We start from the raw sequence: 27030 nt of genomic DNA, 5'->3' as shown, positions 1-27030 counted from the left end.
GTAAGCCATTACTATGAACAATAGTAATTACAATATAATTTAAGGACCCTAGTCATAATCACTGTGGAAGACTTATGAGCATAGTGAAGGCCAAGGCTTTGCACATGCCTGAAAATGAACAAACACAGAGTTACATTCCAGAGAGCACAACAGTCAAAGCCTTTCACCCCTAAATGGCCAATGGCAGCATCAAACCCAGCACTTGTCCACAGACAAATGACTGACAATTTTTAACAACCTTTTTTTGACTTTTAAAAGAAAACAAAGTAAAAACAGGAGGATTGGTAGAACCAATCCCTCTACTTGATAAATCCCATCTCTAGCCCCAAAACGTTCTGGTTGTGTGACATTTGTGTTTAAAGTAAACAATGTTTTAAAGAGCAGCACAGATCCAGACACCAAATGGATCAAGGACATAGAGAACATTAGCCATTATGGATATTCCATAGAAGGGCAACAAGATTTTGTCCAATCCAGTTTGCTTGTTCTGTGTCCCTTATTCAATAGAATTCTAGTTTTTCCTTTAACAGAGAGCAAAGCCCTGCCTGCTGTGAGTTAATGTCTAACATATGCTCAGCATGGACACACCCTAATTTTCCCACTTTTTACATTTCTTTTTATGGTTTTCTCTCAGGAACACACGCTCTCCCTTCTCCTTTTGCATCAGTTCTAAATCCTTGTCTATCTTGCTTTCCATCTTCAGAGTCATGACAGAACTCTTCTAAAAGTGCTCTGCTGACAATTTCTGATCTGGCTTTCCACTAAGATAAGCAGAACTGCATTTATAACCTTTTAACTTCACATATAACTTCATAACTTTAGTTTACAACTATATAAAATTTCCTAAGGTTTTATTTTTAAAGGATGGTGTTATCTTAACGTAAGCTATGAAGTCACTTGATATATATATATGCACATACATACACTATGTGAGCATATATACATATTAAATATGTATATCATTACACACGGACATATGCTTCAGACAAAACATGAAGAGAGGTCTTGTCATGCTACAAAAAATGTTATTTGCAACTGCAATCCAGAATATATTGCAAAGGGTATTAAAATGTGTATAGTTCTATTTCAAAGAAAAACATTTTTCAATGTAACATGCTGCAGCTGTGTTTGTTAAGATTTCCTGCTCATGGGGGTCACTGTAAGAAACACAGCACTACCTTGACAAAGGTGACCAGGAGCACTCTACCCAGAAGTGCCCCTCCCCCTGCATTAGAGGAGGAACTGTAGGTCAGATGCTCACAGGCACATCCATCAAAGAAAAAAGAAAATAGTTTTGTAATACTATATTTAAGAACCTAAAATCACTCCAAAACATATATAAGCTGGTTATCCAACCTCTTTATTACTCTGGCATTATATCTACTTGATTTCTGGTTCAGTCCAGATGCAGCTGAATTTCAATATACAAACACTGGTTCTTGGTTGTCAAGCCCCACATACCAGTTTACATGAATTTAACAACACTACAGGGCTTAAAAAGATAAGCATTCAGGGCTGGAAACATGTGACAACTGCTGTGTCAAAGCTTGCACAATGTTCAGAGCAAGAGCCAGTTAGGCCAGTTCTGTTATCTTGAGTACAGAATCATTTCCAATGCCTCATTCTTAAAAATTAGGTAGGCCTGATAAGCCAAATCTATTTGCATACAAAAGTATCCTATCTAAGTCTTTCATGTTGCCTAACTTAGGCAAGTTTTAAATTAACACCACAAACAAGGTACTTACTAAGGAGGGAAAAATGCACATCATGGGAAGCCCTATTCATTTCACCTACAAAATTCTGGAGTTTGGTTTAAAGCTTTAGAGGTTTCTATTATATTTTCATGCAAAATTTGTGCTTGTTAGCTCATTTTTTTCCCAAATTCAGCTAAGATCTGCTTTGGATATGAATTTCTGTATGATAATATTTTTAAAGTTTCCAATCTTGACTCATGGAATTTATTAAGCTACTATACACCCCCATTCTTGTGTGAAATTTAGAGGTACCTCTCATGACTTTCAAGCAGTGCATTCCCCAAAAGAAGAAAGGAAGAGCAAAAATATAATTGTTGAGATTAAGCCTCAAATTTGCTTTAACATTTGCTCATTTTTAAGAACTGATGCACTCTCAGTGCCCTAGTTCTACACCAGCCCTGAAACATAAGACACATTCTTTACTTTGCTGCTGCATGAGACCCTTTCTACAATAAACATTTTTGCCTGGTCCTTAAGCAATAAGTTAGGCAGAGGGAGTGTGACAGACAAGTTGCTATTTCAGACTTGAAACAGCACTTGGAGGGCCAAGACCTTTCCCACTTTAATAGTAGACAGAGAATCATGGCAGTGATCAGGATCACATGGTGGGTGAGGAAGTCACTGATACTGAAGGATCAGATGTCACTGTGACAGCTGTAATAACCAGGGCTTACTTCCTTCAGCTAAAAACTATCCACAGAATATGGTGAATACACTGCTGCAATATGTACCTTTTCTACCTTTGTGTCATGCTATAAACATTAACTCCTGAAGGCTCACAGTGCAAGAGCACAGCAACTAACCCTCACAAGACATTGTAAAGGAAATATGACAGATGAAGAGGGGTTTTTTTTAAATCTTGAAAATTCAGCAGAAAAGTTATTATTTGCTTGTTATTGACAATTCATTCCTCTGAGATAAAAGAACTTAGTTACTAGAGGATCCCAAGGAGACAGCTGGCAGTGATGAACAGAACAGCATTCAATTGCAGCAAGTGATCATAAAACAGGCACCACTGGATTAAAAAGTAACCTTAAACTGTTTAGTATACACAAAGGCAGCCTAGTCAAAACACTTCAACAATGATTTAAAATCTCATGTTAGAGGCTAGTTTCAACCTTCAGGGAAGCCTTCTCTATTCATAAGGAGCTTAACTAATCATAACTTTTCATTACTTATCAGAACTGGATGCAGTGTGTCACAGCATGATAACTGAGCTCTGGAAATGTAACAAAGATGTCTTTTTACAAAAATAATGGTGAGACTAAACCCCAAATGTTAATCTTTGAACTTGGTGGAGGAATAACATCCAGTTACTCATTAAGTGCTTCCATTAGCATGCAGGGAGTCTTAGGCAGGCAGCTCCTGTTTGTGTTACTATGATGTGGAGGGCAGCACGTGTATGAGGAAAGGAGCAGATTTCTGAAACCTGGTCCCAGGATGCTACACAAAGTTCATCACCAGGAAACAGCACAGGCAGTATCAGACACACTGCATTTCTGTAGACAGCTAGCTATGGAAATAGTAAGTATACCTGAAAAATAACATTACTTTCAGTTCATCTAATTGCGCCGTATTAACAGCCTAGTGTTTAAGAAAACATTCAGTATTTATTTTCTAACATGATAAAAACTCTAGCTTTAAGAAAGCTTCAGAGTTAGAGTTAAATGGAGCCCAAAAAGGACCAGATTTCTATCTGTGTTTTCTTCAGTGTAGTTCCAGATGCATTAAGACCTCAGCAGAGACCTGCAAATATTATGTACGGCTTTCTTTTATCTTCTGGAAAAAAGGGGGTGAAACAGTATGAAAGAATGAACCAGTGCCAAACACTACAAGAAAGGCTTAATAAATAGAGCCCAGGGTCACAATGTTGCTCTTATTTGCCCTGAAATATATCACTGAAGTTCTGTATATTCATATTTGTTTACATTATAAATGTACTAAATGAGCTAATTATAGTGATCATAATTTACAATTAAAAACAAACAGTTAGAAATTTCAAAGGCTTTCAATATCTTTTCTTTAATCATTCACCCAGGCTCAAAATATGCATTTTTTAGATTAAAGCATTAAAGTTGCTAATTATATTCTCAGAACTAACAATTATTTCTTTACCCTTTTACTACCTTCTTCTGGCAACAAAAAAATGTCAGCACTGATTTAATTTTTTGTTATTACCGGATTAAAAGAAGTTTCTAAAATGCAATTAAATGTGCCCTATAGCTATAGTAACTTTTCTATCAGCATCCAAAGCCTCTTCACTAAAACAACAGCATAAAAAAATTATTCAGACTTTCTAGACATACTTTTTTCTCCTTTTATAACACATTCCTTTGGTGATTATCTCCAATGACAACTCAACCATCTTAATGAGACTCTGTGCAAATCTAGATCTTGGTAAAAGGGAAAAATGAAAGTTAAAGAGGCTGTTAAGAGTGCAAAACCCTGCAGATGTCAAGCACTGGTTCTTCACCTTTGGAAGATTGGTTCAAGTTCACCCTGAGGCCCTAAGTGAAAAGTTCAATAGCCTCAACTATTTCCCTACCTAATATATCACAAAATCAATTACTTTATGATGGTACATTTGGCAACCTATGCTCAGACAGAATCAAGTTTTTTCCCATTGGGAATTCACCAATTACCCCCTCAGTAAATTATTCTCAGATAAAAGAGAAGTTCCTGCTACCAGCAGGAGTTTCTCCTTTTACTGCCTCTCTTGTTTAGTAGTTGAGCTGGCTTGGAACAGTGATTCTGCACTCAGCCCATGCACCATTAGCTGCTGTGTGACCATAGTGATCCATAGGGACCGGACACCAAAACATGATTCAGTGCTCGCATTTGTACTGGTTTGGAAAAGAAGAATAGTCACTGCAAGCAACCAAAGAAAAATTGTAGCAAGGAACATAATTGAAATTCTACAGTTCCTCAAGGACTTGGCTTCCTCTGAAGAACCTGGAATGGTAAGGCCCTGCCTTTAAGTCTCACAGTTGAGAACATGATTTTCTAACTGCTATCAACAGCTTCCCTGGCCCAGGCTTCAAGAGCATACTGATTCACCTCACTAGCAGCTCTGCTAAATTTACATCTTGTGTTACTTTTATAGCAGCTTGTTGCTGGAGTGGATATATTTACGTTAATTTGTTAATATTGTTTCCAATTTAAAGACATAGTTTTCACGTAAGTGAATGCCAGTCTGAATAATTAATACAAGTCACTGAGAGGTTTAGATATGGAATATGCATTCTGTATGCTGCTTTTTAAGTCAAGCTGCAATCATTGCAAAGGACCATTCCAGCCCCTGCAGTGGTCCATCCAAACTAAACTCATTTAGCTTAGTCTAATTCTCGACTGTCAGAGTTTTGCTTCATAAAACCACCTTCAACAAAATTAATGCTAACCAGCATCCTCTGTCAGAGGTGGCTGATGGCACACACATTCATTGTCTCTGAAAGGGATTATTCAGTCCTAGCACCAAGTAAGTCAGCAGTGATACTGTCCCCATTGTAGTAATTTTGTAGAATGTATTCTGTTTTAAACAGGCATCTTCCAGATTAAAATATTGAGAGAAAGAGAGACAGAGAGTTGACAATCAAACAGAATTTTGATCTTATTCTCCCTAGAGTAGAAATGTCTAGATATGAGCAGTGAAAATTATGGGAGCCTAAAGGAAAATCCCAATGTGCAAAGATGAAAGAGATGGAGACCGCCCAAATAAAGAATGGTGTAATATACAGAGGCCACATAATGAACGGTAGAAAAACAAGAAGTTAAAATTCCTATTTACCCTTACACATAATACAGGGACATAAGGAGATGTCTCTCAATCTCACTGAGAGAACATAAATTTTAAAAAGAGTTTTAGTCATGCTGACTTCTTATCACTCTTCAGCAAATTTACACTTTCCCCACTATAAAATGGGGATATTACCCTTTCTTCCCAAACACAAAAAAGCTTGTTGGGGAAATATTCATATAATTCTATAATGATGAATGCCATTGAAAATAGTAAAAAGAAATTAGTTATTTCAAGTGCAGTGCAGGTTTGGATTGCATTAGCTTGCACACTGGACAATAAATAAGGCCTAAGACTATAGACAAGGCAATGAAGTTAAAAAGAAATATTCAACACCTTCCTTATTCTCTGCAAATCATCACCCTCTTGTGCAAAATGAGGCAAAACTAATTAGTGATTTGTAAATAAGGATGCTACCCTAACACATAGCTGAGAACAGCTGACTTAGGATTCTAGGGCCATCCTTGAAATTCTGAGTGCTTGATCTTGCAATCCAATTGACTTGTATTTTTTAATACAAAGTTACAAACAAGTTATCATTTCTACAAAAATAATTGGATTATTAATTGTTTGCAAAATAAGTACAAAATGTTTGAATTGTTTCTCTAGAGAAATGCAAAAGATTTCATTTGTAGTCTTTCATTCTGTGAGCATTTAGTGAATTTCTCATAGGAATACTGCATTGCTAAGGAGCATTCCAATTCCTCTGTAAATGTTACACTCTTCCACTAAACTTTAGCAAGAAACTTGTTCAAAGCTCATGCTTAGACTTCTGCATCTTTCCAAGCACACTCTTTCTTCATCAAGACCAGAAATATGCCCACCAAAGTGGTGATGAAGAACAACTGGACAATTCAGAATTTCCTAAGTGCAGTACCTAATGTACCTGTTCCATTTAAGGAGGCTTCTGGACAGTCAAGACAAATGTTGATGGAAGTATTTTGCAGACTGAATAAACTGTCCCAAAGTAAAATAAAGGAATAAACATATCAAAAGTTATAATACATACTTTATTTAATGTATACTCCTGAAGAAAGGGGACTTACAGCAAGGTATTAAAGCTAATTTTTCATTAAGAGCACAGCTGGAACAACACACTACATGCTTTTTTTGTAACAGCACAGTAGGAATATTTCTGGATATGTAGATGGATTTGAAAATATAAAAACTCATGGTAAAATTTTGGATGACATGGCTATAAGTTCCCCTGGTAGGTTGGATGAGATAAACTCAGATGTGTCAGAAATACCAAAGCATTAGATGCTGCATCTAACAGAAGGGAAGATAAGGTATCAGGAAAATTTTCTTTACTCCAGCCATTGTCAACCATCAGTCTGTCCAGGGAAGTGTTGAGTCACCACCCCTGGAGGTATTTAAAAGACATGTAAATGTGATACTAAGAGACATGCCTTAGTGGGGGACTTGGCAATGTTGGGTTTACTGTTGGATTCAATGATCTTTAAGGGTCTTTTCTGACCCAAATTATTCTTTGATTCTATACACTGTGTTACAGACTTACCAAGAAGAAAAGTGGCATGCCACAGAATAAATTTCTCTCTAGTCATGGTTGTTTTGCAAATCTGCAGGATAAATACCAGCCTATGTTTAAATTCTTCTGTGTAAGAATGTTTGGGATTCTTTTTCACATTTTGCATGAACAAAAACTAAAGGGGCTGGATAATGCAAATACTGATGTCCTTACCATTATGTGGATTGATGAGTTGCACAATGTGTTCACTCTGCCACATTCAGGTCAAAGATGCACCCGCTGGAGGCTGAGTGTTTTACATGTAGCATTGTCGTGGCAGACACACCTTGCAAATGGCAGCAGACACAGCCTTACAGAAACAGGAGGACTACCTGGAGAAGAACCAAGCTGGGGCATTTGCTCAACATCAGATGTGCAGACGTGGTGCTGAGGGATGTGGTTCAGTGGGGACTTGGCAGCGTGAGCTTTATGGCTGGACTTAAAAACCTTAAGGGTCTTTTCCAAACCAAATGATTCTATGATTCTACATGTTGGACTGTTACCTTAGGACAGACAAGCAGCCCTTTAATCTTCCCTTCTGAGCTTCATCCATACCTCAGGATGAACTAGAAAGTTCAATCCACCGTTCCTAGATAGACATAGGTGTCTACTGGAGCAAGTCACTCTTTATGCTGATCAGCTGTGGGGAATGCAGACTGTCCATTGACTGGATCAAGTCAGTAAATGCTGGGAAGGAATCCTAGAATTATCAAATGGTTTGGGTTGGAAGAGATCTTAAAGACCATGTAGTTCCAACCTCCTGCCATGGGCACAGACACCTTTCACTAGACCAGGTTGCTCAGAGACCCATCCAACCTGGCCTTGATTCAAGGGATGGGGCATCCACAGCTCCTCTGGGCAACTGGAGGGAATATGCAACTGCAAGATCCTCACCCACTGAGGGTAAGAGGGGAGACGCTTGTATTGTAGGCAAATTGTCCAGCCATGTCCTACTGACACCATGTGTGGGTTCAAGACAGCATTCAGTATTACTGTTATTCTCCATATTCACTGAAATTACTCAATTCAGGCTGAATCTGGACACTTTAACTGTATCATACAGGTACACTTTCTGAAACAAAGAGATTTTCAAACTGTACATGCAGAATTTTCCTGCATAGTACATTATTCTGTTGTTACAATCTTCAGAAGATAATATCCACCTAGTCCAACAGCTGACAAAAAGCAATGAAATTGATCATGTCACGAAGATGCTGAGATAAATAGATAAGCAACGAGCAAGGAAATTTTAGTAAGGAGTTTCCCAGGTCTCCTGTCTACATTGAATATCAGGCTTTATCTAGAGTTAAAGAGACAAGAATCCATTACAGAGAAAGTCCATGGCATAATTAGAAAACAATCAACACTTTTTCTAATGCTGATTTCTTCTTCACTTTAAACTGCTTCATTGACTTTAATTAAACTTGCCCTGGGTTATGAAGCTAGCAAGCTGCAAAAACATTTGAAAATTAAATAAAATAAAAGCATCTTTCTTGTCTGAAGGGTTTTTGCTTAGCTGTACCACACTTCTGACTTAGAGGATTTTTGAATTATTAGAAATGCTGTATGTGACAATGTGACACTGCAAAACTGTTGGTTTTGCTCTTGAATTAAGATGACCTCCCACTCCACAGTAAGAATCACAACATTAAATTGTTGAGATTATCTTCAATGCTCTTCATCGCAGAATTCCTCTGCTGGTTTCTGAGAAATGGTGTGATGCTGTCACCACTTACATCAGCCCTCCTCCCAGTTTTGTCTAAGGCCAAAGGAAAGGAATGTTGCATATTTAGAATACAGGAAATTTTCATTCCAATACCTCAGGCCAAGGTTAAAAGTACATGACACAGACTTTGGAGGAATAAAGAGATGGCCCGTGTCCTGCCCCAGCTCATGAGACTACGACCAAAATTCCTAAGAATGAGAGTGAATGGAATAACTTATAAAACATTGAGAGAAAAGAAGGTGGGAACAACCATATCAAATATACTCCAGCCGGGAGTCATCTAGTTTCAACAGATGTAACCTTCACTGTATTAGAATTCTAAATAAAATAAATTCTGGTCAAACATGGGCCTGGTAAAGAATTAGGAAAGCTCAGGTCTGAATTAATTTTACAATTTGGCCTGCCTCTATTTTGAGTTGCTCTCTTTTTATCCTCTGAAGAACTTCCTAGAGACAACTGAGGAGGGTTCAATATCTGTACTTTTTATTTCTAGAAAAAGAAAAAATATATCTTGAAAAAATTCCAAGTTTTGCTAAGAAAGTAGCAATTACTTGCAACTGCGTGCATGTCTTGGTGAAGTACCATAGTGTTTTGTAGAGTATTGTAGTTTAATCTGGGGTTCAAAAGATTTTTAATTCAATTTTTGCACAGCTTTTCTATTTCTTTTTTTCCCCCGACATCCACAGATGTCTGAAAAAACAGAATTTCTATGCATAAGAATGCTACTATCCTCTACTACTCTTAAGATATTACCTAGATATTGTCACTAAAGTCCAAAGAAAGAGCTTCATAAAAGTCAGTGATAACAGGATCAACTGTATCTATCTGTAAATTTAACATATATAAGTTGTCTACAACAGAATACCTAAAAAATATGTTAATTGCCATTTATTATATCTTGAATATGGACATAACATTGATGAAATGGGAAGAGTTTTCCAAACTGGTAAAGACAGGCAGTCTACAATAAGATACAACTCTGCTAATGTCCACTCAAGCTGTTTAATACCACAACAGAATTACTCCATAATTTATGGACATTTTCTTTCACCAGAATCTTTGAGAACTTTCCATTTACTTCAATAGATGCCAAAACAGGCCCAAGAGCAGAAAATGAAGAAATATTCTGTACCCAAATGAAATAATTGTGGGAATTTAGGTAGGCAGAATGTAATTATTCACATTTGAATTTGGATAGAGCACTAGGTTTATATCCCCATTCTGGCAAATATATGAGATATATAATAATCAAGAAGAACAGAGCTGCTGGCTTTCCTCTCAGTCAAAAGAAAAGAATAAAGGAGGAGAATGATCTGTTCGCTTGATGCTGAGTAAAAGGAAAGAGTGACATTTATTGCATCATCTGCAAGACTTGCCAAGAAACAAAATGCATTAAGTAAATAATCACATTTGAAAAAACTAGAAGTTTTGTTCTCTGCTGGTGCAAATTGAAATGTATGGTTTTCTTTCTTTTGTGTTCAGTCTAGGGAAAAATCTTTGGAAATTAGTGTCTTTGCAAATTACTGATATTTATTATTTCTACATTCATTGATATAGGTGAGGACACCAAGAAGCACTGAGAAAAATAATGGATTCTCTTGCAAATGTACTGGATTGTAAAATAACAAAAAGTTCCAAATCTTGTAATAGAACTGCATTACATTCTAGCAAAGTGGATCCATTTCTGAGGTGGAACATGACAGCTTTTTTACTTCCTACAACAATATGAGACAGAAGAATACTATATTCAGTTGATACCGCAGGGTGATTTATGGAGGCAGAATGTAATAATATAAATTGAGTTTCAGAAAGACACTGTGACTAATCTTACAAAAAATGCTATAGGATGTTTAATAATCCTGGTGGGTCAGAAGCTGTTCCTCAAAAAATTCTCTTAAGACTGATTGTTATTAAAGTATGTACTGCATTTGGTTCATTTTTCATTTAACTATGTAGGCTAAAACTGCTGTCAAGTGCAAATATTTGAGTTGTAATTGGATACCCATACAAATGGAATAGAGCCACCAAACCTCAATGAAAATTACAATCATAGAATACTTAAGGTAGTAAATGCCCTTTAAAGAGCCATAAGACAAGCATCTGTCCACATCTTTTGAGGTCTCCTTAGCAGTACTCATGGGTGTTTATTGTCCCATTAATCAAAGACAAAGGAGCAGGAATGAGGCGGCACACTACAACTCCTTGCATTCTCTGTGTAACCCTTCTCCATTGCCTCCCTTCAGCATTTAAGGCTGTGGGAATTATGGTGCTTATGAGTGGCAATTCTGACAAGACTGAAGTGAGCAGAGAGAATGGGAAAACATAACATGTATAGTTGAGGGCCTTGATTCAAACGCCTTTGAAATCAGCTGAAGTCTGTGTTTTACTTCTAAGGCCTCTGTGTCAGTCCTAGTGGAGAAGCAGAGCTATTTTCACAATACCTCTTTCCTTGTCTGCAGAGAGGCTGAGACTGCAAGTGCTTGGAGCTCTGCTCTGAGCCAGCATGGTCACACAAGAAGATGAGGAAGAAAGAGACGCCATTCCATGGGCCTCATGCACACCAACGCTACAGCGCCCAGCACGCCTGCCAAGGCCTCTGTGGGACGGCAGCGTGGCGGCCCCGTGGCCAGCAGGGCCTGGCACCCAGGGAGCCACGGGCACCTGCTGAGGCACAGGGCTGGGCCAGGGCTGGGGCTGGACAGGGGCTGGCAGGGGCTGGCCAGGGCCAGGGAGCCCTGAGGCGACTGAGGCCTGCTGGTGCCCTCAGGGCCTCGACTCATAAAAAGAATATAAAAATAAAAGTACCTCAAGCAAATCTTACACTAGTTTTGTTTCATAGGGCTTCCTGCCTTTCCACTGTGTATTTTCCCCTGCATTTTCTTTATGATTTAAAATCTTCTTACCCATAGCTTTCACCACTGCATGCAGCTCTTTTCAGTTCACCCTTGTTAATGAGAACAAATGAAAAAGTACGTTTGTGCATTTTCAGAGGCTATCCAAATGGGCTGAGATCCACTTACATGGCATCCTTTCCTTGGCTACACAAAACCCCAATATTTTTGTAACTCTGGAAAATTTGCTCCACCTAGAAGTTTTGGCTAACACTAGCATTTTCATCCCAGGTTTTGGGCTTCCTAAAATGCCATAAAGTTTTTGTTAACCAGCCCACAAGTTCCTTAAAGAACATTTCTCAGACAGTACATAGCAAGATGTTTAATGTATGCAGTATGTCAGGTTTGGTCCCAATATCTCTCTTACAACTCTCAGCCTTTTCCATCACACAATACAGAATGTGGCAGAGACCACCCAGCAATTTTTTTTGACTGTATTTCACATTACCTCTTTGTTAAGTTTAGTTGTAGACTTCAACTCCATAAGGTAAAATATTCCTAGATACTTAATAGCCTGTGGTTTTCAATCTATATTTAAACCCTGCCTTATCCACTGATCGTACAATATGTTCAGGGACATAAACTCCAACTTACCTCAGTTGATTTGGCATTCAGACACGCTTGCAAAATTCTCAGCTAGCATCTATAGATTTTTTATGTTCTAGGAGCTGAAATAAAAATACCATTTATACTGTATGATACTTATTAGAGATGAATGAACAATGCATAGCAAATAGCTTAGAAAACTATTGTTTACTAAATATCCATAAGTGGATCTCTTTTAATGATTTGATGATTTCTTTGAATTTATTCAACATTCTCCAATTCTTCTCAATTTTTATTTATTGCTTTTCAACTTAGATATTTCAAATGTTCAATAGTCATTAGCCAGTCTATGTAGTTTAGCTCTGATGAATGTGTGTGAGTGGTTATTTTTAAAGTTTTTGCTAGCAAAATGTGAGTATATAACTCTGGTGATAAAAATATTTGTCTTGGTTTTGACAAACATCTGTGCATACAACCACACTTGCATGTACCAATGCAGGTACGAAGCAGTTAAAATAATAATAATGCACGAAAGAATGACTTTGCAGATGTTGCATTTGCAGCAGCAAATCTGGGCCATGCCAGGAAGAACTAGAGTAACCTGGACCGTGTCCTTCTGACTAATAATGTGCCACGCATGACACAAAATCCTACGCCTCTCATGAGGGTGTTATTCACCAGCTAATGAAGTTTCTCTACCCAAAGAAGACCTGTGTCAGAAAATTCTTAAACCTGTATGTGATTTTTAAAGCTCAATCCTCCTCAATGCAGACACCAGACCCAGGACTACAGTGCAGAAGTGTATTAAATGTATAAGAATGTACATTAGGAAATTACTCCCGGTCTGGCTGCCATACCAATCAATGCAGCAAAAAGTGTATGGTAGAACAGAAGGTTTTGTGCTAGAGAACAGATAAGTGACATGGATTGAAATTATGGTAAATTTAAATTGATGGCCTAATTAGTATTATCTCTTTTTGTATTCTCTGTAAGAAATATTATCCAGGAGGAACTCATTTTGCATTAATGTTGATATAAAGTGTAATTCTGCAGCATTTTCATTGTAATCTGGCATTAATTAATGCGTCATTATTCCAAAGTGTTAATTAAATTATTACAGAAAGGGACATCTGACCCACTTCAGAAAGGAAAAAAAATAAGTATAGTGCATGAGAATTAAACTTTCAGAGGTCTGAAATGGTGTGAGTTCCCACAACACTAGGTTTGTGTAGCAGCACAAAACCAAGATAAAATATAGACATGATATATGACTCATAAACCACAGTATGACATCTACATTTGCTCACTCACAATGGAGTCTGATGACAGCATCAGAGCCTCAAAGACAGGCAGAAATCAGAAATCTGAAATGACCCATTTCTAATAGGGTAAATTAAATAAACTGTACACTGACTATCATGAATTACTCTCAAGGAATTCAGGGAATTGAACAGGGTTACAAAAACAATCACAACTTTTGCAGGCTCTATTCCATACCCTGCTGCTGGGCAGGAATACCACTGGTATATAGCCAATGGGAGTGCCAGGGCAGTTAATCGGGATGAATTGCAAACAATCCTGAACTCTTCAGTGTTGATTATCTTGACCTTCTGCCTACAGTCCTAAGGGGCTTCAGTGAAACCTCAAATCAGCATTTCAGTTGTTGCTCTTGTTACTATCAGCTGGGTGGTAGCTTCTTTCACATACAGGCAGGAGATAACCCAATCTCTACCAAAGGATGTACAGTCTGATCCAATGCCCAGGGAAAGCTACAGAAGTCTAATCCTGACTTAGAGAAATGGCATTTAAGCACACACCTGAGAACTGCCCAAGCAGACCTCTGAGAGAATGCCACTGCAGCAAGTGGTGCTCTCTGCAAGGGGCCACACAAGCTCTGTGGAATTGGGGTCTCTGTGAATTATTAAACTTGATTAATGATTCAAGAAAACATTAGTCTAGAGCATGAAGCAAATCCTATGCGATGTGACCTATCTGCCAGCTATACGCCAGAGTTGCACAAGATACTTCCAGGATGTGACTTCCATAGGATTCAATGTCTACACTATTCAACAACTCTGTTTCAACAATTATCACTTTCTTTTGTTACATTTGGGCTTGCATTGAAAGATCTTTAAAATGTGAAAGTTAAATGAGGCTCTTATAAAGAAGTGGTTTGGGTGCAGTATATTAAAGGGAAACTTCAAAGGAGCTCAAGATACCTTTCAAGCTAAGGTACAAAAATTTAAACAAGAACAAAAGCTTCTCTTGTATTTTGAAGCATTAATTGTTACACTTCTGTTGATGTAAAGTGAAAGGAGAAGCTTTTAGTTAAAAGTAAGTAGTATCAACCAACATGGAATGTTCCAAAGTCTCATGGAATAATTTTAGCTTTGATATATTGGCACAGGTGGATCTCAAATTATAATGCCTTCTGTAGAATATGCAATAATTTTTGTTAGCTGAATCCATTAGAAAAACATTAGTGCTTGAAGAGATTATTGGCATAAATCAGAGTTTTGCCTTTTATATTTATAAGATATTTCATATTTACAAGGTATTTCATAACTTTGTGAGTGGTGTTTGTCACATAACTTTGTGAGTGTTGTTTGATATTTCATAGCTTTGTGAATTAAGTTTTCTATATCATTATAGCCCAGTTTTCAAAGGATAAAATACACAACATTGAACTGCTTGCTCTTTCACCCATCTGTAAGTTCCCTTTCTTTAAGGAAGGCACAAAACTGTAGAAACTGGAAGGATATAAAGTCTGCCATAAGTTTCATGAAAACTGGCAACTGGGTAGTAAAGAGAAATTGGTGCTTCCATGGAAGAAAGGTTTCAGCTGAGAATTAAAAAATTCTGTGGACTATCTCAGGTGGCCAGTCTGTGAGGAGTTCAGTGCCAACCACAATACGTTAGCTTGCCCACTTGTAATTAGTCAAGGTTACTGTGGAGGGATTTATGAGACACATGAAGTAATTACAAGTCTCACGTGAAAGCACATCATGGAATTCACTCAGAGAACAGTGAGCTGGTTTTGTGCAGAGGTAAAGGTAATTGGGATACAACATGCAAAAAACATCACATGCATTGGTGCTGCTGTTCATGAACAACCCATTGTGGCACAATTTAAGCAGACCTGTAGACCAGCTCAATGGAAAAAAATACATTAAATATATTGAGATGCCCAATTTTCTGCATTATCAATAAAATATATACACCAAAAATTTTAATCGATAATACATTTAACTCTGATCCATATAAGATGACTATGACAGCAAAAAATTTTTCTTTTCAGTTTTGCTTTGCATCATGACAAGAGTATTCTTACTTTAAGCAATATGTAGGCCAGTGGAGACACAGAACAATTAATATATAGGTTTTCTTAATGGTAGATACTGGTTACTCTCACTAGGAAAACTGTTCCCGATTTTCAAGAGCATGAATTTTTACAGATTTTGTAAGCTTCAATTGGATTTCTATGCACTAAGAATGTTTAAAAATAAGGCCCAGTGTGTCTCCATCAAGACTCGTAGCTAATGGTATAATACATATGTATACATATATTACTTGGACTGAATGCTGTGTTTCACCCCTACATTTTATGGGTTGTCAGTCAGTGGAAGTTAGGAGAAACTGAGCCTAACAAATCCAGGAGAATCAGTTATAATTTTAAAAAGTCAATAAATATAAATAAATACAACTAAATTCCCAGTCTCTCCTCTTTCAAAGCTCCAGAGATCCACAAGGTTCATCTACATGTATGCAAAAAATTAATTAGAAAACTATCTTATTACCATCACTTTTGATGATTCGTTAACAAAGTGACAGGGCATTTTCATTATTTGCTGTGTACTTATGGATAATAACAAATTAAGTGTTGATCAATCAATATAATGATCCATTTGACCCATAAATAATAAGAAGAGAACATATGCAGAATTTCTAATAAAATTTCAATCCCAACAGAATTTGAATTCATTACTTTTGAAATACAAGGCAGACAGTTTGTTTCACTAACATGTATTTGAACTTGCTGAGGGTAAATTATCAGAGAGGCCCTTGTTGCTTTCATGCAGCAATACAATTTTATTAGGAATTACAGGGAAAAATTAATAAGCACTTCAGAGCTCAGAGTCTTGAGGTACAGCATGGCTTAGACCTTGGCACAAACTTGGGAACATGCCCTGCTTGGAGTACGTATTCTTTCAGTTTAAAGTTTATTAATGTTGTGGGCAAGGTTAAAAGCTCAGCCCATGTCACATTGCCAACCTCTGAAAAACCTCAGAACCTGCCAATAGTCTGAGTTTGTCAGCAGTGAGCTTGTAGCTTCTTTGGATATTCAGTGCTAATGAATGAGTTACTGGAAATGCACATTCCAGTGCTGCACTGCTAGCATTCTAATACAATGATTTCCCTTCAGGAGGAATTAGGAATTGCCATGTTTCTCTCCATGGTGAACAAATGCAAGATCGTCATGCAGCAGAATCACAGGAAGCACAAGAATAATCTTCATTTCAGGTCAAAGTCAGTGCATTGAATTTACTTTCAAAAAACTCACAGTTGTACCTCAGAGATGAAGCTCTTCTTTTCACTTCTTTCCAGTCTCATTTCTTTCCAACTTGGACTCACAAATCTTCTAGCTCCTACAATGAAACTTTGAGATTGAGCTGGTAATGTTACTGAAATGCCTGATTATGAACCATGTTAATCCCAGCAGGGTGTACCAGGTTTATCTTCTGTCACAGAACAGTGTAAAGCAATATATAGATCCTGGAGCTAAATTTAAATGAGTTATATTCTGGAGGGAATTCAGTCCTGGAAGTATACAGGCCCATGCTGCTGTAGCTATATTGCTTTCTACAGCACAGAGCAGTGAAGATGTGCCCATCCATTCCCTCTGTGACCATGATGATGTCATGATGTTCAGTGGAAGAAATGGAATTAGCTACAAGAATATATAGCAGGAAAAAAAAGAGGTTCTAGATATATAAGAATACTCAAGACACAGCTACACTTAGTTTCAGGAGACTGAACAGCTCAGCTCAAATTGGGTTTCCTTGTTTTGGTATTTTTTCACTCCCTCACTTTGTTCTGTTGGGAATCAGATGCTCAGCAGAGCATCTTCTAATTCCTTTCACCTTCTTAATTTCAAAGTATCTCCTTGCAATCCTGGCCAAAGTCTCATCTTCTCATCAAGAAGCTCCTGGTTCAGGTTAGACAAAGTAAATATTCAAAAGCTATGAGCCACTGTCTGTTACCAAGATTTTCAAAACTTGTGAACTGATGCTGTTCCTCAGATCTAAGGCCAGAACAGCTGATTTAACTCTGAAATAGTTTTTTAGATGCCATACAAGTATTACAGAGATATATATGCAACATTTATAAACATAACATAGACAACCTCCTAAGAAAACATCAAAAAGATCAGTTAACAGATCTGGCAAAATCAGGTAAATTTGCTTAAGAAGCAAATCAGAAGATTGCTCAGGAAGATCTCCCTTTCAAAGGCATTTTTATACTTCTAAGCAAGAGAATTTGAATACTTCCACAAGGCGTGACCCGAACAGGACTACTAACAAGCCATTATCTAAACCAAGACTGTTTATTCTGCTCAACTGGAAGCCAAGGATGAGTATGCAGGATTTAGTACTTTTTCCTCTATAGGAAATCCAATTTTGTTTTCTCCCTCAATATTCAATACTCTTACAAATGTTCAGGAGTATAAAACCTGCCTTTTTCTTTGCTGGTTTTTATTTTGTCCTTTTTGTGTTCCAAAAAACGGCAATCTTTTCTTTTGGCCCCTGTGAATTTTATGCTTAAGTGAGTTGATGGGAATACAAACACAAGCTGATGAATACGTGAGTATTACTGGTGTGGATGCGGGTGCAGGAGATGGCAAACGACTGCAGAAGAGCAGCTGCCAGAGGTAAGCATACAAAATGTGGCTCCTACACAAAAGAATGAGATTTTCAGAGAATCTGGTGGAAAGCCTGACAAGTACATTTTGTTGCTGCTAAAAGAATTTATTTCTGCTGAAACCTATAACTCCTGGGTTAATAAAGTGAACTTTGATGGGACTAGAGGGAAATATGGGCTTCCCAGGAAAGTTAGGACAAACTTAGATGCATTTCTAGAGCACAGATTTATGGAAGTGATTGAAGCTGATAAGATCAAAACCCAAGTTAACGCTTTCCTTTTCTTGGCTATCACACGCTAAATAGATCTCTGCCACAGTTGGCCTGCTACCAATAAAACTAATGATGCCTGTAAACAATACATTTCACAGAATCATCAAGCCCATACAATTAGTATCCATGCATGTTGTTTTGCTTGGAATTTTGAAGGATTTTACAGAACCTGTTATTACGTTATAGCTAACTGACTATGAAAATAGCCAATGGCTTCTCAGGATTGACTGCTAAATCACAAGGAAAAAAGAAAAATAACCAGGAAGTCAAGGAAAAAGGACTCACAGGATCTGAGGTAGTCTGGTTAGTTTTGTATCTTGGTAAGGGTCTCCAGAATGAGTAACAATGAAGGATCTTGAAGAGATTGCCTCTGCTACTAGTTGTAAAAAGTATGCATGTGTCCATTATGCGTTTATAAAATTTAAAAGCTATAACTGCTGCATTCTTTATTCTTTTTCTTCCTGCTTACTAACGATGCAAAAAGTAAGCACGTTATGCTCTTGTTAGAGGGATAGTCAGTACACTGCTGAACACCTGAGCAAATGAAAAGCACGAGTTTGGCAGAGCATGTTAGAGAAGAACAGTCTTCTCCTGTTGGGAAGGGGAGGTTAGTGCATGCCTCCAATAACAAACCCTTTTCTGCAGGCACCAGGGGCCAGCTACATGGTCTTTCTCTCGACACAGGCACAGAGGAGGTTACTGAAAAAAATCAAATACCTGCTAGGCAGGGATGTGGCAGGTACAAATCACATCTGCATTTGGTCATGTGATGGACATATTTCCTTAGGTTCCTCAGGGAGAGTGATAAGAGCTCTAAGGAAAAGAGCAGTGTACAGGATGAATGAATTTTTTTGATGAAACAGATTCAACTTGTGGGCTTAAGGTCAAGCTAGAAAAGGCAGGTCTAGAGCTAACATGGTCTCTTTTCCTCATAAACTTAGACTACAGGTTAGCTTATAAAATACAGGCAGGAAGCTAAATTTCCACTACCTCTCTATTTCTAATTTTAATGTTTAAATGCCCATTTCTAAGTGTGTTTGGTTTTTTTTTTTCATTCTATAAGCTTCATAGTTTTCCCAATTCTATTTCTCCCTTATTTTACATAGGAAGTGTTCAAGTCCAGATACTATTTTGTTTTTTCCCATAGGCTGCTCCAGGCTTCTTTTTTGATGTCTTTTTTTATATACCTTTTCTAAGTCAACGCTACCTGCAGGTAGATTATTCAGATATTTGAAAGTTCAACTATGGTACATATGGCTCTAAAACTATAAAAGGTAAATACAATTGCTTCACTATTTGTTTATTATTTAGGTGTATTCATGTGCATATATGTGTGTGTACATGTGTACATGTGTGTGTGCATACAAATATATGAACTTCCTGGTGGTAGCAGATACATTAACTTTTCTAATCTACAAGAAAATGTATCTTTTCATATTTCTAGTTCACCCATTCAATATAAATCAAACATCACAGACATAATTAGACAACAATCTTTTAAATGCTTCAAAACTAAATTACTAGAGTGCTAAAAATTGAGCACTAGAGTGTTAAAAATTAACATTACAAATGAATATTACAGATTGCTATATTTCCTGAGGAGTTGCTTTTCAAGAATTCTGACAAAAATTTGAAAGATTTGCAAAATTAATACTGTATTTCAGATATTATGGGACTACTACATTTTAGATTCCATCTGTAACTAACCTCTTTGTTTTAGGCTAACTTGCAAAGGAAGGAAGTATCTCCACTTATCAATTTAAGTCTTATTAAGGGAAGAATCTTAGTAGCTTTTCATGGGTAAAAGTCTTTAACCAACGTGCGTTTTCAGTCTTGAAGTTATTTCAGTCCATCAAAATGCTATATTTCCAAAACAAAGAACTGGAAATTTCTAGAATCAGTTCAAGATTGCCTTTCTGTAATTCAACATTTACTCTGCACTCTTAAGAAATAACTTATAATTATTTTTGTTTTTAATATCTGTATTACAACCCTCTCTGGATCTATTAATGGTTTTGTAATAGTTCTGAGCTAAAACAGGCCATGTAGCTTTATTATACATGAGGACTGACTTTCCCAAAGACCTACCTGCTTTTCAAGTTTGGACAGAGTTAAAAAATTATAAACCAGGGAGATATGATATTTTACAATTAAATAATCACACCTACTTATTTCTAAGATCCTCACTACGAGCAGTATTGAAAAATGTGCATCCTGTTATTCTTGTTCTGACCTTCTGGTCCAAGAAAACATAACTCAATTTTCACCCTAATTTAAAGGTTTCCCTCACTTCTAAGTAACATGGCTATATAGAAAATTGAAAGAACCTTCAAATTCAGAGACATACACTATAGGTCATTCCTATTATTAACAGAAAACTTTAATAATAAAAGCATTTAAAATTAAAGGGGGTTTTGGGTCTTTTTCCTTAATTCCTTTTTTGGAAAAAAACCCATGATTTATTAAAACATGTTTGTCTGTAATTTGTTTCACTGGTACTAGTTGTGCATGACTCTGATGCCAAGGTACATGGAGCAAACCTCCATCTTTCCCTGGATTTCTCAGTTCCTAATTTCACAAAAAATGGAAGATGAGCATCTGAATTTTACAAGTTGGTTACAGTATTGACTCAAAGCATTTTTTAACAAACTTTACTGAAAATTTCATTGAAGCAAGCATATTGTGCCTTAAGTGAAGAATACATGTAATTCATTTTGTAGACCATCTGTATAAATAAATGCCAACTGAAACTATCTGAATTTCTGGTCTGAGTTAAATCTTATATATTTAGAACCACAATATGCGAGTGACACAGTAGGATCTTGTTTATTGAGATACACAGTAGAACCTTAGGAACTGATATTACAGTGGAAAGTAATCTAAATTGCTTTCACAGAATTCCTGCTACTTTCAAGTAATAAAAATGTTACACTCTACACTCTAAATAAAATCTTAGTTGCTATCGACAGTTTGTATGAGATTCAGTCAGAACTACCAAGCTGTGAAAATAAGGCCCAGCTTCTGTTGTTTTTGTTGATACATTTGGCATCCAATCATGAAAAACAATGTCCATGTCAGTAAAATGGCCTCCAGGCATTCAGTATATCTACATCGAGGTTAAACATCTATGTGAAGATGTGACAGCACACCTTATAAAAGATATTATTGAGTAATATAGACTTTCTGTAATAACCAAACAGTAAAGAATATAGCTTTTTAAAGGTCTCCCCATGGCTGATCTCATGACTCAAAGATGAGAGACTGTGCTGCAAGCTAAGTAATAAAATCTGGTGGATACTGTGGGCTAGCTTGTGACAAATCATATCAAAGTATTATTAAAGGAGGAACTTGAGACCCAAGACTATTATTGATTCTTGACAGAATTTCTTATAAATAAATGCTGCAATCTGATCCTGGACTCCCAAGGCCCTGGTAGAATTCTGATTATTATAGGGCAGGTTGCAAAACAGTAACATTATTATTAGTGAAAGTTGAAAGAAGCCTATTCAGTGTCAAACAGGTACCATGGTCTAAAAAGACCAGTAGGAAAATGTTTTTCCCAGGCCTCATACACCTACAGCCACAGATGACTGTTTAAAATGGCAAAATGATTTCTGAGCTTATAACAGGGCTGTGAACGTGTTAGTGGAATGAGTCTGTGACCCTTTAGAGCACTAAGGACACACCTCCATTAGTGTCCATACTCCTGCACTGAAGAGGCTGATACAGTCAACTGAAATGACAGGGTGATAAATATAAAACCACTATCATCAATAAGACTGGAATGTAAAAGCACTTAGTTTCAGCCTAAGTAACTCACAGAAAGTTTGGTTTCAAGAACCAATGTATCATCCATCACTACTCTACCTTCTGTTGACAAAGTAATTGTAAGATATCTAGAATGGAGGTTCAATATGAACTGACAGTTTTGAAAGGAGGAATTGTGTGCTGCACTTACTCATTAAATGTATTTTCCTCCACTAAAGATGTTTCCTTTTTTAGTTTATGTATGAATAACTTTAGTTAAAGTTCCCTTGACACACTGACTTTGCTTTGAATAGCACCTATGTTCATTAACATAAAACCTGAAAGAAAATAATTTTAATGTAGCTTTTTTAACACTTCAAAAGCCTTTAACAAATTGATCGAGTACAATTATGTATTCTAAAGGGAATTTTAAAGAGATCACGCAAGGTTGAAAAGTTCTGGGTAATAAAAAGAAAAAAAGCTAAGTAAAAACAGGCACTCTGCATGGAACTTTGACGCACAGTGGAAGAAAGTAATAAAGTTATATAGATTAAAAATCCTTAACATCTCCCAGTTTTAGACAGACACATACAGTTACTGTCTGTATTATTTAGTGTGTGGAAAATGCCATGCTCATTCGATAACGTGAAAAAAAGGTGTAGAGGTCAAGATAGTCAGAAAATGGAGAGAGGCTAAATTACCATTCCACTTACTACTGAGACTACTGAGTCAAGGCAAATCTGAACAAATACTTAGCCAGGAGATCACACCAATTTATCAACATGGCTGGTTGCCTTTGGGTAGGAATAGATCTAATAATGGCATTCTTCTTTAGCTAATGGCATATTATTATTGGCATCATTTTAAAAGACTGCATGATAACAGCATTCTTTCAAAAACCTTATGAACTAAACAACATATTGCAGCTAAATGGATGAACTGACATTGAGCCATTAAGAAATGAGAAATGGATTCCGATCTGCAGGAAGCAGTGTTTTTTCCCTTACATTTATGGGTATAAATTTATATCTGATTATTTTAAAATAATAATTTAGATGGTGCTTTCATCATTACAGAGTACTGAAATGAAGCCACATTGGCTATACTCAACAAAAAGAAGCAGAATAAAACCATTTATAGATGGAAAGTACAGGCCCTATGGCTTCAACCTCTAGAGCCCTCCATTTTGCTCCACATTGAACAGAGTCAAGCAAACACAGATATTCCTTGTTTGCACAAAGTATTTTCCCAGAGTGGCAGAAGTTCTCTTTGGGAGAATGCTTCCTTTGCACACCCTTTGTTTCTGCCTCCCTCTCAGCAATGCTGAGAACAGACATAAAATTGCAGAGACTCAAAACTGGCTGCACAGGGAAACAAACAGTGAGAAGAGGAAGAAAAAAAATAAAAGGCTGAAAATAGACTTTGGCAACTACAAGTTCCATGAACCTAGAACCTGTTCTCTTCAGTGAGGCTCTTTATACTATTGAGAAAATTCTATGGATGGATCTAGCATACATTGAGGGATTTCTACAATTCTCTATTTTCCCTCCAATCTTCTCTGTTGCACACACAGAATGAGGGTTTCCAAGTGGGAAAACTTCAACTTAGCTTCAAGGTTTACTGAACCCAGTCTTTCAGTGTTAGGCTTGACTCAATGGCTTAGTTTTAAGAGAGATGATTTGACCTGCCTATTCTTTGTATCTGGTGACAACACTGGGCACAAGGGATACATGACTGATGGTTTGCAACAAAATAGCTATTACTTGGTGGAAGATCACTATCATAATTTGAACAAGATTTGCATTTTGCTGCAGATAAGGAGGAGTCTGGGAGTAGGGAGGTGATGGTGTCAACAGCAGGAGTGTGGGAACAAGACCAAGCACAGAGATGGCAATCTTTATAGCAATTGCCTAATGCTGAAGGAGTAAGAATATGGAACTTGCAAACCACGGCCTAAGCACTTCTCCCCCTTCCCAAAAACTCTTTAGAAAAGACAGAAGAAAGAGAATCTCCCAATCAATTTCAAATGCCTCCCCCCATATACCTAAACTCTGAGACAGTGACATAGGAGTACAGACTGAATGAAGAAATTTTATTTTCCAGAAATTCAGAGCTGCTTGCTCAACATGAAAAATGTCTTCATATTTTCCTTAGAAAAAAATCAAGTTTCATAATACAATGTTCATATAAACTAAGTATTAGATTAGGAGTATATAATATCTTAAAAAATTTAAAAGCCTATGAGTTTATATTGACTAAATAGTCAATAATCAGAGGAAAGAGACCCCAACAATATTGGCAGCAACAAACCAACAGCACTGTGGATCAAATTCTCTTGTACATATGCACACACTGCTCTCACAGCTCTGTTATGATGTACAGAATGATTGGAGGAATAAAATATCATTCAGTAGAGGGAGGATGACAAAATCTGTCAAAGGAAGGATGTTAGAAGATAAATTCCAGCAAAATATCAACTGAGTACACATTTTGTTTATCTATAAAATGACCCTATAAGAGGGAGGATTATTCTTTTAGGTTCCAGTGCACTTTTCTGGATGGGCTGGAAGGGATGTTTATGTTTTCAAAACTCAACGATCTCTGTTGAAGCATCATTAAATCAAAAACCCAACCAAACTAAATCCAGATTAGTGCCAAGCAATCTTCAGGGAGGAGAGAATGAGTATGATTGAAGCAGAGATTTAAAAAAAACAAATCTGTGTGTCGATAAATATAGTGATCAGGATGAGAGAGAGGTGTCAGACAGAAAAACCTGCTGCAATGTTTGTTGCTGCCAGCACACCAAAAATAAAGCCTAGGAGAGCTTGTTGAAAAATTGTTATGGAAATTTGCAGAGCACTACAGATTGATAAAGTTTTTATCTTCAGAAGTGTATCATTTGGGTGGACAACAAGCAGCAACATAAGAATTCTACATTGAACATTCCTGTAGCAAAATAAGCTGCTTGTATCTCCAGCAGTGCAAGATCACAAATGCTGCATTCTTCTTTACCACATGCCATCTTTTCCTGGTATCAGTTTTGTCAGGGATGAAGTCAGTTTAGGAGGTTTCTGGCCTTTCCCTAACATGCTCCTTCTGCCTTCCCCCATTTCTGTAGGCACACATCCTCATGTTCAGACTGGTAGTTGTTGAGAAGGAAAGGAGACAGCAAATTGGATTAAACCCCTTTCTCCCTTAGTATCTTCTCCTCCCAAGGCTTACCCTTACAGCAAAGGTATGGGAATAACCAAATGGGCAGAAAGAAGCAAATGGCACAGACAAGGTACTTCATATCCAAACCTCACTCCTCAGAAAACTGCAGTCTCAGTCTCATCTTGTGAGTACAGACCTTGGTATTGAATTAGGAAGCATCATCAGACTTTTAATCACTGTTTACTTTAATTAAGTGCAGGGTACTAATGTATTCAGATAGTAAATGCCAGTCTAAACAACACAAGTAATGGCATTCAGGCTACCTCTGGGAAAGTCTGCACCAGTAGCTAAAAAGCATAGCTACCTCTGTCTTGCTTTCCTCATTCCTGTGGAAAGGGCTGCAGAAATGGGATAGACACAGGCAAGCTCATACTTAACTCCTTGTCTACTTAAGGCTACTAAGAATTCAGTAAAGAAAGTACTTTAAAAGTCAAAACACCTATAAGAAGCCATCATGTTGCCAAATTAAGGTGGGAAAAGTTACTGGATTAGGAAGAGTGAGGAAATTAGTGAGATTTTACAACATACATGAGGAGATGAAATGTAGGAATAGTCTCAGCAAAAATAGAGAAAAGGACTGACTGAAAATTTGCTGTGCTGCAAGAAAGGGAGGAGGAAGAGCTGGGTATCAAATTTATAGGTCCTTTGAGCTCTTGAGTGAGGAATTTGGGGAAGGTAAAATGTCATCATCAGTCTCAGCTGACTTGCTATTCTATTGCCAGATAGGACCATTATCATCTGATTGAATTATAATCATGTCAAAACTCTACTTGGATCCAGGAATTAGCTTTCAGGAAAACCCTGAGTCAAGGTAGAGCTTTCCTGCCTTTGTGATCTGTAGAACACATGACCTGAAATGGGATTTAAATATCTGTCTTTGGTTCTCTGAAACATTAGTATGAACATTTGTTTCTCTTGGTAACTTCTCTGGCTTATCTCCATATTTTCCTTCTCTTTGCTTCTATCCAATAGACAAGTTGGTCACCTAAAAGGTTTTAATAGTTTAACTATTAAATTAAATGCAACTATTTAACTAATACTTTAGATATGATAGGTTTTTACTCACTGGCCATTCTTGGAAAAGGAGAGACAAGAGAAGATTCATTTTGGAATTACTTGAAAACAAGTAAAAAGCAAAAAGCCCAGCAAAGCAGAAAGTCAAATGTCTGGTTTAGACCACATGCAAATTTTAGATAGCATTTCAGCACTAAAGGCATACTTTGTCTGTCTCAGGCAACTGATTTTCCTAAAATACAAACTTATTTCAAATAGCAGTGAGATCTGACTTAAAAACTTGTGCAGTTCTTGACAAACTATCTTAAAAAAGAAAAAGTAAGCCTGTAGAATTTGTTGTTATCATGGAATTTTCAATTGTGAAACTTTTCAATTGTGAAACTTTTCAATTGTGAATAAAAAGGTTAAAGAAGATGCTGAAGTATACATTCTGGGCTCATTCACTCAATTCTTCATAGTGTTTTAGAAGCTGAGGAGTCACAGAAACTGCATTTATTCCAAGAAAAATCTTTGGAACAATTCTGGTGGTAATTTCCAACTAGACACAAGACATTTGTGCCTAGTTGGAAAGCCATCCTGCTAGCTGGCCTTTGTCTTTGAAGGAGCAGAAGTCAGACTTCTGATATA

The sequence above is a fragment of the Agelaius tricolor genome, unplaced genomic scaffold (genome assembly GCF_023055355.1).
Source record: "Agelaius tricolor isolate 1412-34295 unplaced genomic scaffold, bAgeTri1.0.p SCAF_11, whole genome shotgun sequence".
Taxonomy (NCBI): Eukaryota; Metazoa; Chordata; class Aves; order Passeriformes; family Icteridae; genus Agelaius; species Agelaius tricolor.
Note: the sequence above shows the minus strand (reverse complement) of the source record.